The 13685-nt window shown below is 37.1% G+C and overlaps 1 pseudogene; it reads right to left on the bottom strand.

The window, feature by feature from the left end:
- Nucleotides 1–375: 375 nt before the first annotated feature.
- LOC149028291 (ethylene-responsive transcription factor ERF098 pseudogene) lies at nt 376–798 on the bottom strand (annotated as a pseudogene).
- Between the last annotated feature and the right edge of the window lie 12887 nt (nt 799–13685).

Here is a 13685-nt window from a genome sequence, read left to right as displayed (position 1 = left end):
GACCACACCGATCGAACACGATTTTACAAGTTTGAACGATCGATCAAGAGGGACCGAATTCTGCATCAACAATACTATACCTCCAAGGAAGAAAGTCAAATTCCACGAGATGGCTGCGGCAAATTATAATTTACCCAAATGGCAATTTGGATGATGATGATATCATCCACCGATAGAATTAGTGACAAAACAATAATATATAAAAAGAAAAATTCCTAACAATTATTTGTCCAGTAGATGTCTCTCGGCCCACCTGCCGTTCCTTTCGATGGGCGACATGTTGCCTGGGTGAGTATCAAGCAGCCACATGTCGTCCATCCATAAGGGCGGTAGATACACCAACATTTTCCTTGGGCAGAGTGATTTGGATGCTAATTAATCCTCCAATGTGTCAACCGCAAGAAGCTCCTCCAGAACCTCATTGGCCAGATACTCAAACTCAATCACATCTTTTTCTTTTTCTATTCCAGTTGATGAACCGTTACTTCTTCCACTCACAGATGCAGAAGCAAAAGGAGTGGAGTTATTGGAGGAATAATTATATGGTTGATTGGGGAAGTTAAGGATTGCTTGATGACCCTTCAACGCGAACGCAGCTCGATCATAAGCAATTGCTGCATCCTCCGCCGTACCGAAAGTCCCAAGCCATTTACGTCCACCAGGCCTTGAAGGGTCACGTATCTCCGCCGCATATTTACCCCAGGGGCGGCGCCGAACTCCTCTATAATGAACCTCTTCCCTTCTTTGTTGTGACCTTAAGCTTGAAGTTGAAGTGCTCTTCTCCTTCTCCTTCTCCATCCTCTCCTAATCAGTACTATGAATATGACGATTTAATAACTGCAGCAGCAAGCTAGCAACTAAAGCTTCCAAGCTCTAAGAAATGTTCTATTGGCCAGTTTTCAACTTTGCAACAAGTCTAAAATTGCAAGTGAGTAATGGATAGCCTAAAAATGGAGTATTTAAGGAGAACATCTCCTCAGATAGTGGGTGGCTTTTGGGTTTTGGCTTTGATCAAGCGAGTCAAGCTGGCTGATCTTTACCGGAAAGCTTCATTTACCAGAATTGAAATGTTTAGCATTAATTGCAGGGCAACCATATGACCCACATATGAATATGTTCCAACCCGTACAAGGGACGAAATCCTTTTCAATCAATTCATATATACTAAATAATTAAGCGAATCAATTCTCTTTAAATGAAATCTATTTGTGTTGTCTCAATCGAAATAATGGTGCAATTTCTGCAACAGTGGTTCCTTTGGGTACTGATAAAAAACCTTCAGATCACACATGCATCTTGGCCCTCAGCACTACATCCGGGAACTTAACATGGTGGAACCCAGGGTTGAACGGATCTTTGCATGGGCACTTTGTCGTGCAATAATTTTTCGAAGGGGGCTGGGAGAGTGATTTGAAATCAGCTCCCTCCTACATCTTCTCCACCACACATTCAGTCAAGTGGAGGCTTCTATCCTAAAACGTAAGGAAGTGAGACCCCCTAAACAAATTATTGGTTGGAACTTGGAATTGAAGGTGGGGGCTTTGACCAGTGCCTCATTAACGATGTTTTGTGGATTGCTTAATAAGAGCACCACCCTGTTGCCCCTGAGAGTGAGCAGCCTTACGTTTTGGAGTACTAACCTGAGTTGGCTAAGCTGACTGAGTAGAACTCGTACATTCAAATAAAATTAAAGATAATTATTTGTTTTTCTCATATCACATTCAGCAAGACTACTGGGACTGCAATTAAATCCAGGAGACCAACAGACGAAGAAGAAGAAAACTGGGGTGAGCCAGGCACAATCCAAAGCCTTAAACCCTGGGGTGGCTTAGCCCTCACCAGTTATGATTGCCCTGCCTTGTTTAATTCATATTTAAACTGAGCCTTGAAGAAAGTCTACATTAATATCAATTTCTTAGCAGTTGTGTTGAATCTAATTCTACTTCTTCTATGAATCACGGTTGAATTTGGTTGAATTTGGTTGCATTGGTTTTTTGTTCACAGAGACAAGACTGGGTGCAACCTGATACAAGTGGTTAGGCAGCCACCTTTGAAGGCTAAATCAGATTCGAAAACAACACAACCCTAAAGTGGGGTTTTTAACTCTTCGAGCTGAAAAGTTTAGTGAGAGTTGTGGATGTAAATAAATATGATCAAGAAATATAATAGATGAAAAGTATTTATAGTTTGTAAGGGATAAGTCTCTGAATTTAAATTCAAATTCAAATCCTCCTTAACTAATTCTATCCTCGATTGATCTTATCTCCAATCAATCAAGAAGAATTTGAGTTATGATTAAAGTATTAACAAGTTATAGAGTTTGATTGTAAACAATTTGTAATTAAATATTCGAATTATAATTCAAATAATATTAATATATATCTCCCACTCATGAATTAAAGTATGAATTTTTTTTTCTCAGACATAATTGTAACTTAGTTGAACCTCAACTCTTTAAGGGCTTGTTTGGTTACATGAGTCTGAAGAAGATTTCAAATATTTAGAGATTTTCAAATGGATGGAGTCATAATTTATAAAATTAATTGTTTGGTTAATCGAATATGTGGAATGAAATCTATGGATTCATATGTGATTTTTATGAATGTGCAAATGTTTAACATTTTTATAATAGGGATGAAATTTCTGGATTTCACCCTATACCTATAAATCTACAGATTCATGTTTTTAGTGTAATAAAAAGATGAATCTTTAAATTTCATGAATCTAGATATTTTCACAATCAAAGGGGTATAAATTTTGCATTCATGAATCTAAAAATTTCAAATCTCTGAATTCATGTAATTAATATTTTATTTGAAATCACATATTTTTGAATATTTTTGAGAATTTATCTTGTCCCATCAGAGGTTGGTTATTCTTACACACAGTTACACTATACATAGTATGATAGAGACTAAGACATTACAGCTTCTTACTTTGTCAAACCTATTTGACAAAGTGGCCACTTCTAGTGTCACCCAGTCTAGTCTTCCGGTTTAGGAAACTCATGAACGGCGCTCGCCAGTCCACAGACTTAGCCATCCATAGTCAAGTCTGGGGATTGCAGTCTCGAGAAGCCTTGTTTAACGATAGTCTCCCTTGTAAGTTGTACATGGGTCATCTTGGAAAACCAAACATCATATTCAATGTTCATTGTTGAGGAAGTGAGTCGGCAAGAGGTCGTGCTTCAGTGTTGCACATTAAATGCGCAGCACGGTGAAGCGCACGGTCGAGATCGAAATCTTGACCGAAATTTCGATCTCGACCGTGCGCTGCACATGCTGCGCATTTAATGGGCAGCATGCAAGTCACACTAGGGCAAGAGACCCTAGGCCTGTCACAATAATTGAAATGGCACTCCAGGTCTCAAGTTACGCGTGTCTCCCAACTCCCTTGATCCATGTATTATTGCAATAAGAGTTATATTTGACCTTATCAAACAAAATCAGTTTAGGGGGTCCTACATTGTCTACGTCAAGTTTTAAGGCCATGCTTCAATGTTGGGCAATTAAGTTTTAACGCCAATGTTGGACAACTCAATGCTGTCTATGGTCCCGAACAATTCTGTCAATCTCCATATTTCAATAGTGTAGTTCAAAAGTTTAAAAGAAAAAAACTAAAATGGGTCGTCAAGATTCAATCTCGACCACTAGAATCGATCGCAGCTATAGGCAGCTCAGTGTTGTGCATTTGATACGTGACAGTGAAACCAAACTCGAGATTTTATACCTTTTCTTTTCGTTGTTTGGTAAACAAGTTTTATGGCTTGGATGATGATACTAACCAAAGCATGAAAATGATGAAAGGGAGTTTACCAAAAAAAAAAATTGATGAAAGGGATAGCTTTTAATATTTTAAAGGCAAAAATTGTAACCCGGAAGGCTGGAACCAAGGTATTTATGTCGCGATATTTCGACAAAAAATCGATATGTCGCTCAAGGGCAACACAAAACCAAGCATTAAACAATAACAACCAAAAGTTGTCGAGAATTGCCGAACTGGTGAAATATCTACAAAATCGAAGCTTTCACTACTGGCAATATGAGTTCTACCGCTGCAGGTGTTGTTGGATGCCAGAAAAGAAGAAGAGAATGATAGTTTGAAGTTTTATCCTTCACCTTCTCCAACAACGGAAACACTTCACAACCCTCATCGGTGCAACTCTTCACTACATGCTGCTTTTATAGTTATACTATCTCCCTGTTAGAACTAGTTAAAGCTAAAAGTAGCTGCTGGGTTACACACTTACCAAATTTGGGTAAGACTGCAAACTTGCTTGCTGTAGATTGGTTGAGATCAAAAGGAGGCCGGTAACCAGCTCAAGAGGCCTTGAAAGCTTAATTCTAAGAATAGTTTGGACTAGACAAGTGGAAAGCATATGGATTTAGGAAGGCTGATGAGGTCCCACGTTCCCAATTAACACGTGAAATAAATGGGGTGAGAGTGAGACACCACAGTTATGCATGTCTAGTCGAGAGCAATCACCTAGTGTCTTTATTTTATTTACATGGTAATTTATGTGGAGTATTTGTGGAGACAACAATACCAAGTGACCATTGGCTCTTGTATATATGAGCACTCGATTGCATTTGCAGGTGATCTAAAATCTTCATGGGCGTGGCCTAGGTGTTCCTTTTTTTTTCTTTTTCTTTTTTTTCAACTTTTTCAGTGAATAAATAATTACTATAAACACCGGGAAAAATGGAATAGCGAGAAAATAACGGTTGGAGAGAGCCCAAGCTAAACAAGCTTATGCAAAAACAATAGAGAAATATCCCTGTCCCAGGTAACAGCAAAGTGTTTGTTCCTTGGGTTATCTATGAGAGATTTGAGAGGAATGAGGGAGAGTTTGGAGGAAACATCATTACAGATGGCTCTCAAAATATGGTCCATCGATCTAGATTTCGTGGTTGATTTGTGAAGACTGTGCTCCATCCAAATTTAAGGAATACAAGCATCTAACATGAGTTTTCCCATAGTGTTGGCAATCATAGAACCCCTGAAGATGGAGGCAACATTCCAATAGGTCTTGATGGCAAAGGCCGAGGGGTGTTTGGATCAATGCCAAATGGAGTTAAGAGGAAGAAGCCAAATGGGTATAGTGAAACAGTAGGCAAGGAACAGGTTGGGAATGGTTTTGGCTTCAAGACGAAAAAACGCAAGAGGGATTCTTGGATGTAATGATGGAGGACCAAGGGTGGGGAGGCTATGGGCAAAAGTTCTCCAAATTTTGAAGACTTAATTGGGGATGTGGCCTTTAAACAAACATTTTGCACTAGGAGAAGCAGGGTGAGCGTTGAGGATGTGGTTCCAAGCAAAAGTTGTGGAGAAGGTAGAGGTTTTGAAAGGGAGTCAAAATAGTTGGTCTGAAGCTAGGAGTGAGAAGGGGGGGGGGGGGAGGTGTCAAATTGTGTCAAGTTCATGAAGGGGAAGGGGGGGGGGGACTAGGTTCGGGAGTTAATGAATTGGGATAGGGGCAAAGCTTGGAGATACTAAAGGCATATATAATGATAGCTCCAACCACATGGTAAAGGATACTAGGGGGTATAGGGATCTAACCATAAGGAGATAGCAGTGCTATCCTCAATCTTGTAAGACAACTGAAAGAGGCAACTGGCAAAGCATAAGCAATTTCAATAAGGCCAAGAAGTGAGTCAGTTTTAAGAAGTAGGAACAGACCCATTTAACCCAAAAGGAGTTTTCTTTGGTGAAGATCCTACAAATGAGTTTAAGGTGCTCAACGATGTTGAATTCTTTGATCCTCATAATGCCAAGGCCACCCTCAAATTTAGGCTTGCAAATGCTAACCCAATTGCTAGGGTGAAGGCATGGTAAAAAATTCGGGGGAAACTCAAGTTTCGACCAGGTGGAAACTTGGGAAATTTCGAGGAAACCGAGGATTTTTCCATACAAGTTTCAACAGGTTTTAAAGAGTATTTTGGGGTGGGATCTTATATTTAAGCTAATTAGAATAAAAAGAATACATTTGTTATATTTTGCTAAAAAAATCAGTGTAGAAATGTCATTCAATGTACATAACATCAATGTAGAGTTGTCCAAAAAGTACATTATTAACTTAACTACTTAAGCACATAACATTCAATATATAATTTCTAACTTCAAAATAGTTGACAATAAAAGGAAAATACAACTTATTGTTAAGAGGAGTGCCAAGAGGAGATTCATCTTATGAGCTGAGTAGTACTATACCTAAAACATCCTCTCCTCCAACCAACAAACATAGACATCCCATGACATTTTATGCCTATGGTTGTCAAGTTAATCGACAACTGTAACTTTATGAGTCTGGTCATCAATATGCTTAAGATAACCAACCTAAGGGAATACGCACTTTGGATAGGGAAGTCCTCATGGAGAGGGTATTTGTTGTGGTATTTGGGGAAACATGAAATAAACAAAAAAATTGAAAATTTGGAAAAGCTACAAAATTTACAAGAAAAAGTCTCAAGTTTCCACGAAATTTCCCAGGTTTCCACCAAATTTCCTAGGTTTCCACTATATTTCCCAAGTTTCCTACGAAATTTCTCAAGTTTCCTACGAAATTTCTCAAGTTTCCCACGAAATTTGGGAATTTTTTTTCCTCATGAATCAACTGGTCCAACTGGGTTGAACCAAGTTTTGATAGTTTGAGGTTTCGACAAGTTTCAACGAAATTTCGACAGTTTTGATCGAAACTAAGGACTTTTTTTCAATCCTCATGAGCTTCGTTTCACATTTTAAAAAATGGAAAATTTCGCAAGTTTCGATGGAATTTTGTTCTATACTCAGTGTTATCAATCATTATATTAACTTCTTCTTTTTAGTGTGTCAATCACTTTTTTTTTGTAGTCTTTAGTCAACTACAAAGTGTCCCAATTTTCGACAGTTGTGACACTTGCCTTCTTTTTCTTTAAGATAGTCTTTTTGTTCTCCAATTTATCAAATTTACTTTTTTGTGGCTTGGTTTTCTTAGAATCATGCTTGAAATGAGTGACCATATTCCCAGAAGATTTGTGTCTATCACCATCTCCATTGATCAGGTATGATCCCCCAAGCGGCATTGTTTAATCCATATTTAAACTAAGCCTTGAAGAAATCCTGCATTCATATCAATTTCCTAGCAGTTAAATTGCCATTTTATTGTCTAAAGGTAATGAGACCAATTTGCTTGGAAGCAAGTGTGGAAAATTTTTCAAAACTTTTTGTAATAAATATGTCTTGTGTTCCACTTAGAGATATCACTTGAGAAAGTAAGATTAATAACTTATTTAGAAAGTCATCGAAACTTGAAATAGAAACCAGGTTAGCTTTCAATAATGCTGTCTATTCTAGACCAGTGAGTAGTCCATATCATATATGGAGATCTGCTCGATCAACAGCTGCAGAGCATCTAGCCCTTCATCAACATAGCAGATCAGGAAAAGAGTTCAAAAGCATTAAATGGAGGGCACCTCCTTTGCATTTCATCAAAATTAATGTTGATGGATCTGCAATCAGCAAGGGTTCCAACAACTTCCATGCTGGATTTGGTGGTATTGCTCGTGATCACTTGGGTCACACTCTCTTCACCTTCTACTGTAAAGGAGGAAACTCACAAGCAATTCAAATGGAAGCTGCTGCAATTCAAGAAGGACTGAAGCTAGCTATCTCCTTCAATCTAAAGAAAGTAATTATTGAAAGTGACAATGAAGCTGTTGTTAGTCTAATTAACAACAAGTCAGAGACTCCACCTTGGAAGATCAGTCATTACATACATGATATCTTCAGTCTTTCCTCTCTGTTTGATGTTTTAATTGTAAATCATACTCATAGAGAAGGCAACTCTGTAACTGATAGATTAGCTTCTTATGCTGCTGTTTCTCAGCTTCCTTCTTTTTCTTTCTCTCCCCCACCTTTTATTCTTTGGCTTTTGCATTTTGATGTAATTGATACTTTGTATCCCAGGGGCTTTTCTTTTAAATGAATTCAGCTCTTCACCAAAAAAAAAAAAAAAAGAAATAGAAACCAGGCCGCACCCCAGCCCGTATAAGAGAATGAATGCCATGGCAGCCCACTTAATATAGCATAGCCCATAGTCAAGCCCGGCCTCATTAGCTCCGTGTGTATGTGGGTGGGTATATTCTTCAACGTCATGCTGGGTTGAGCTAGATTTTGTATTTCCTTGCTTGGTAAGATTGAGATGGGCCGAGGCCCAGTGGGTTATTAATTGCAAAGGGCATTATTTAAGGGTGTCAATCTGTGAAGTTACGATTTTTTTTTTTTTCTTCTTCTTCTTTTTTTGGGGGGGGGGGGTTGGGGGTAAACTAGTAATGTCATACATGCAAGTGCACGTGGTGATACCATATGAATAACATAAAATGAACTATGTAATTCACTTTTATATTACATATTTTCTAAACTAAACTTTGACAATTTCTATCTTTTTAAATGTAATTTGATTATAAGAAATTATTTTTATATTAGCCATCAAAAAAATTTTCTTTTCTTCTTATAGTTTTGTATGGATTTTTTGAAGGATTGAGGATATAATCACATTCATGAACTTGTTGCATAAAAGAATACTTCTTTTGTAAAATTAAGAATTTTATTAAACTTTCTTTTATACCAGAAAAAAATATTTTATTTATTAATAATTAATTGGAGAAAAGGCCTTTATTTTTTGGGGGAAAAAAAAGATATATCGAAATTTGGCTCTTTATCTTCTGAGGCCTAAATCATTGGGATATACTTTAAAGATTCCACTACAAATTCATTTTATAATTTGAATTGTTTTCATAAATTATTCTATGCATATTCCCCTCCCTAACCACATTTGGCACGTTGCCTTTTGAGGTCTAAATCATTTGGATATTATCGGTAAGCCTACCCATCGATCTTGAAGATGCCGTCACAAAATATCTTCCTAATTTGAATTATTTTCAGAAATTATTCTATATAGATTCTCTTCCTTAACCACATTTGGTACGTTGCCTTTTGAGGCCTAAATCATTGGAATAGGATTAACAAGATTGTCCATTGACCTTAAAGATTCTGTTATAGAATCCCTTCGTATTTCGAATTTTCCATAAATTTTCAAGAGTATCGCCGAAATTTCGCATGTATAACTGAAATATAGCGATTTTTGTAAAAGTCCCGATATTTCGTCGAACTTTAGTAAATATAGTTTTGCCGCTTGTTTTAATTCGTTAAGTGTTAAACCAGCAAAATATCATCAAATCTCGACGATATTTCACCAAATTTACCATCCATGGATAAATAACTTCAACCAATAACGATCATGAACTTATTTTTTGAACCCTACATATTCCCATGCTTCTCCATTATGTCTTGGTCCTCTTTATTCATCCTATTTCTTATCACTTATGGTAGGAATTTCTTACGTCTATGCATTATTTAAATACCAAAATGTCATCGACTAATCTGATTGATACGATACATAAGACGTTGGAGAAGGGATCGGCAATATTGTCATTTTTTTTTTTTGGTAAACAGCAATATTGTCATACATCTTTGAAAATAAGTATGCACATGCGTTAAGTTATATGGAAATACACTTTCTTTTAAGTTATATGGAAAAATACCCGATACAGGTCTGAATCGAAGGACCAGCAGTTTAATGTTGGTCAACAAAAACCCTGACGATCAAACCAAATTACAAATCTGAACTGTGAAATTGGAATAATAGATCAAATGACTCATAAGGAATTTAAGGCATAAGTCAAGCAATATAAATAGAGGAAATGTTGAAGTTCAGGTAAGTCTCTGACCATCTTTTCCTTCTTCCCAACTGAGAGTCAGCTCTCACCTCTCTTCAACTGTTAGTCAAAATTTATTCAATGGAAGCTTAAAGCTAACTTGACCGTCAGAGACAGATCACCAATTGTAGCAATCGTCTCCGTGTCTAATGATCTCTGTCTAACGATTGCAAAGTCAAAATTGATCCAATCTCAGTGGAACGAGTTAAGACCGAATCCAGAGCAATTTAGACCAAATCGAACTCTTTGAGTGTTGGAGTCGAGTGGTTTTTCGTGTTGCTAGATTTTGCACCAACATTGTTGGAGAATCCTTTGTTAAGTTCATGCTTGCATTGCAACAGACACAATGAAGGATACAACAATTTATAGAAATTATGTGGCCCAACACATGTCATTATATTACTTGCACATTCACATTGGACACTTGTAAGGTTATTTTAATTATATGTGGCATTTATTGTTTATGATGATTTATGTAGTTATTTGGTCCATTGAATTGTTTGGACTGATTTTTATGGTTGATCATCTGGTTTGAACCACTTTGTAGTCCTTGACTTGACCGCAGCATCCATCATAATGTATTATTGTCTAAACATACATTGTTGAACTATGATGGGTTTGAAGAGTGAAAGTTAAAATTACTCAGACTATGGGAGATATGAGAACTAGTCTTTCTATGGTTATGACACTTTGAATCTGTAGAGTTTATCCACTTAAAGATTATGTGTACATTGAGTGCTAATCTTAGTGACTAGTGCTTCATTGTCAGTAACTTGACAATTACGAAAGCGTACGCATACCTATACACTACCTTTTGAAAGGATTCATCAATAAAATGGTTTTGCAAATTTGTTTTTATATATTAATAAAAACTTATCTATTTTCTCCTCTATTTTTTGCAATTCCAATTTTGTTTTATTTTATTTAATGATAGTTCTGTAATTTTATTCCCTAATTCTTTTAGGAGCTTTTTAGTAATTGTCAATGTAAACTTTAAAAGCATTCTGGATATGAGCATTAGTGGGTTAGCATCTCACTTAGGGTAGACTTTATGGCTGGTCATCTCCACCCTAAAGATATAAAATCTTAAGGTCATACAGGCAAAGGGATCTTAATTTTTCAGAAGCTCAAAATACCCAGTGATGGTATATCTGTCCAGCTGAGGTGAGCACCCTGATTGTTTGTGAGATCATTGGCATCATATGTGTTTCTTATTGTGGTCATCTTCAAGTTTCATCCTTCATGTTGTTTTGCTTCAGTGGTGCAAGATCTTCCCTCTCTTTTATATCATTTCTACATGGTTGAAATATATATTCAAAAAGGTATGTTAATTCTATTATGATTTTGTCAAATTGTAATTCTTCTTTTATAGGTTAAATAATCGTGATTCTATATTTTAGCTAGTTTTTAATACAAATGTATTATATTTAGATGAAAGATTGAATTAGAAGAAAAAGCATAAGCTTTTTGAAGTGCCAATAGAAAAACAGTGATGTGTGTTTCAAGAAAGTCTATCCCTCTCTAATCTTAGGTTTAGGGATGAAATTGAGTTTGATAAAAATAGGAAGAGAAATATCAAGGGGTTGAGTTGCAGGTGGTGGTGGGGTGATGTAGATGGGATTGAGTTGTAGGTGAAAACTGTGAAGAATGGAACATTTAGGGGAAATTTGTGTAGATTCACCATGATCAAAACTTAAATCATGCTGCTTTACAATTAATGTCAAGATTTGACAGTCTATCCTTACTTGGTCATATTTGAATACCACAGAAAAGCCAAATGCAAGATGTAGTTTTCCTTTTGACTGATTCTGACTTGATCAAATCATAAGGGTTCAACTGAAAACTACCCAATAATAATTTACATGACACAATTAATACACAAGGCTTGTATGTTTGGTGGGGCTTCGTAGATGGTCAAACTAAGGGTGTCAATTGTGTACTAAATTGTTTAACTGTACCGAAACGCGCCATCTAAAACTGCACCGTTCAAAATTCGGTACGATATGTACAGAAACAGAATTTCTTCGATGCGCTTTCAGTTTCCAGTACTCATACCGTCGGTATGTATTGAAACCATATAGAAATTGGTACCGTACCAAATTAAGGTATATAAATATAATTTTACAATTAAACATTTTATCTTTATCCTATCCCTAATTCCCTATTTCAGTTTTTTGTTTCATCCTTTACTCCTCTTCTTCGATTTACTTGTTTTGTCTCTGTTAATATAAGATTCTATCAATTGTTTGATCGCAATTTCATTAGGATCTTAATGAATTAATAACAAAAATGACATGGGTTCGTTCGTACCAAAATTACGTGTTTAAAACGTTTTCTTGTACCGATTTAAAACCGAAACTATACTGTACCGTTTTTGCAGATACCGAAACTGTACCATACCATGTAAATTTAATACGGTACGGTTCTGATTTTCAATTCAAATTTGGTACTGTACCAAATTATTGAAACTGTACAAATTGATACCCTTAGGTCAAATGTCACCTAGTTTTTGCTTATTCAAAATTTTTTTTTTTTTTGTCCTCCAAGGTCACTAGTTTTCAAGACTCCGAACTCATAACAAAAGTGACATGGGTTTGTTTGTACCAAAATTGTACCACACTAGATACCGTGTTTAAACTGTTTTGTATTAAATCTGTATCACACCATTTTTACAAATACCGAAATCGTACCATATTGTGTAAATTCGGTAGACTAAGGTTCTAGTTTTCAATATTCTAAGTTGGTACTATAACGATTGATACCCTTAGGTCAAAAGTTACTTAGTTTTTGCCCCTTTTTTTTTTTTCCCCCTCCAAGGTCACTAGTTTTCAAGACTCCCAAACTCATGACCAATGTTCAGTGATGCCTTCTAATTCTAATAATCCAGAAGATGATAAATTTGTACAATCAACTAATAATATTTTTCGAAATTTCGCTGGGGGACGACACGATACCCCCGAGCGACACTGACTTAACATTAAGTCGGCGATATGTCGCCGACATCGACTTTTTCGACGACACTGGACCACCCCACCGCCGGAACCCAAGCGAGAACCACCTCCACGCTCCACCCCCACCTCCGGCACCCATACCAGAGCCACCTCCACCTCCGACACCCAAGCTAGAGCCACCTCCACGGTGGATTGGCCGTGATCTTTTCTTCATGGCAATAGCCAGTGGAGATCCTGAACTCCCAGCGATGTTAGGCATCTTTCAACAGAGCAATCGGGAAGATAATCAGCCTGTGGATCAGTCGATCTCTAAACGAAACACTTCTGACCATTCGACTTTTGATCATTCTCCAACCAGTTTGAAGGCGCAGCAGCTGATTGCTGAGGAATTCACTAAAGAAAATCACAAGAAAGAGAATAACAGTCCATATGCTAGGAACCTCCATCTGATAGGAACGGGACCCCGATCGTTGAAGCTCTTCCATCTGCAGATTCCAGTGTCGATGACTCCAATCACAAGATCTGAGTCAAAGTCGCATTACTTTAGCAACTCAGAGCTATCTTCAATTATCAAGTGGTTTGGGGATGGCGAACATGTTTGACAGCGAGTATCGCTGGGAAGGAGCGAGAGTTGCAGAGAAACAAGAAAGTGAGAAATCCGACCGACTTTAGGTTTGGGGATGGTTTTGTGATATTTAATTAGGTTTGCAAATATCGAGCGACTTTTGGCGACATGTCGCCCGAGTCGCCGTGTCGCCAAGGTCCGACACGGCGACACGGGCCGACATGTCGAACCTTAGTTGCAATCATGTTCCTATAATGTGCAAATAATTTTTTTATGTTTAGTGTTAATCAGCAATGCTTTCTTAGGTTTCATCATGGAAATACGAAATTTTGTTGGAAATGATGGATTGATGGTAAAGTACCAGAACCAGTACCACCTATCAAACATTATAAGTTTATCAAATTAGGAATGTAA

This window comes from Hakea prostrata, chromosome 1 (genome assembly GCF_041222555.1).
Source record: "Hakea prostrata isolate BN-2017 chromosome 1, UWA_Hpros_2, whole genome shotgun sequence".
In the NCBI taxonomy this organism is placed as follows: domain Eukaryota; kingdom Viridiplantae; phylum Streptophyta; class Magnoliopsida; order Proteales; family Proteaceae; genus Hakea; species Hakea prostrata.
Note: the sequence above shows the minus strand (reverse complement) of the source record. Positions and strands in the feature narration are given on the sequence as shown.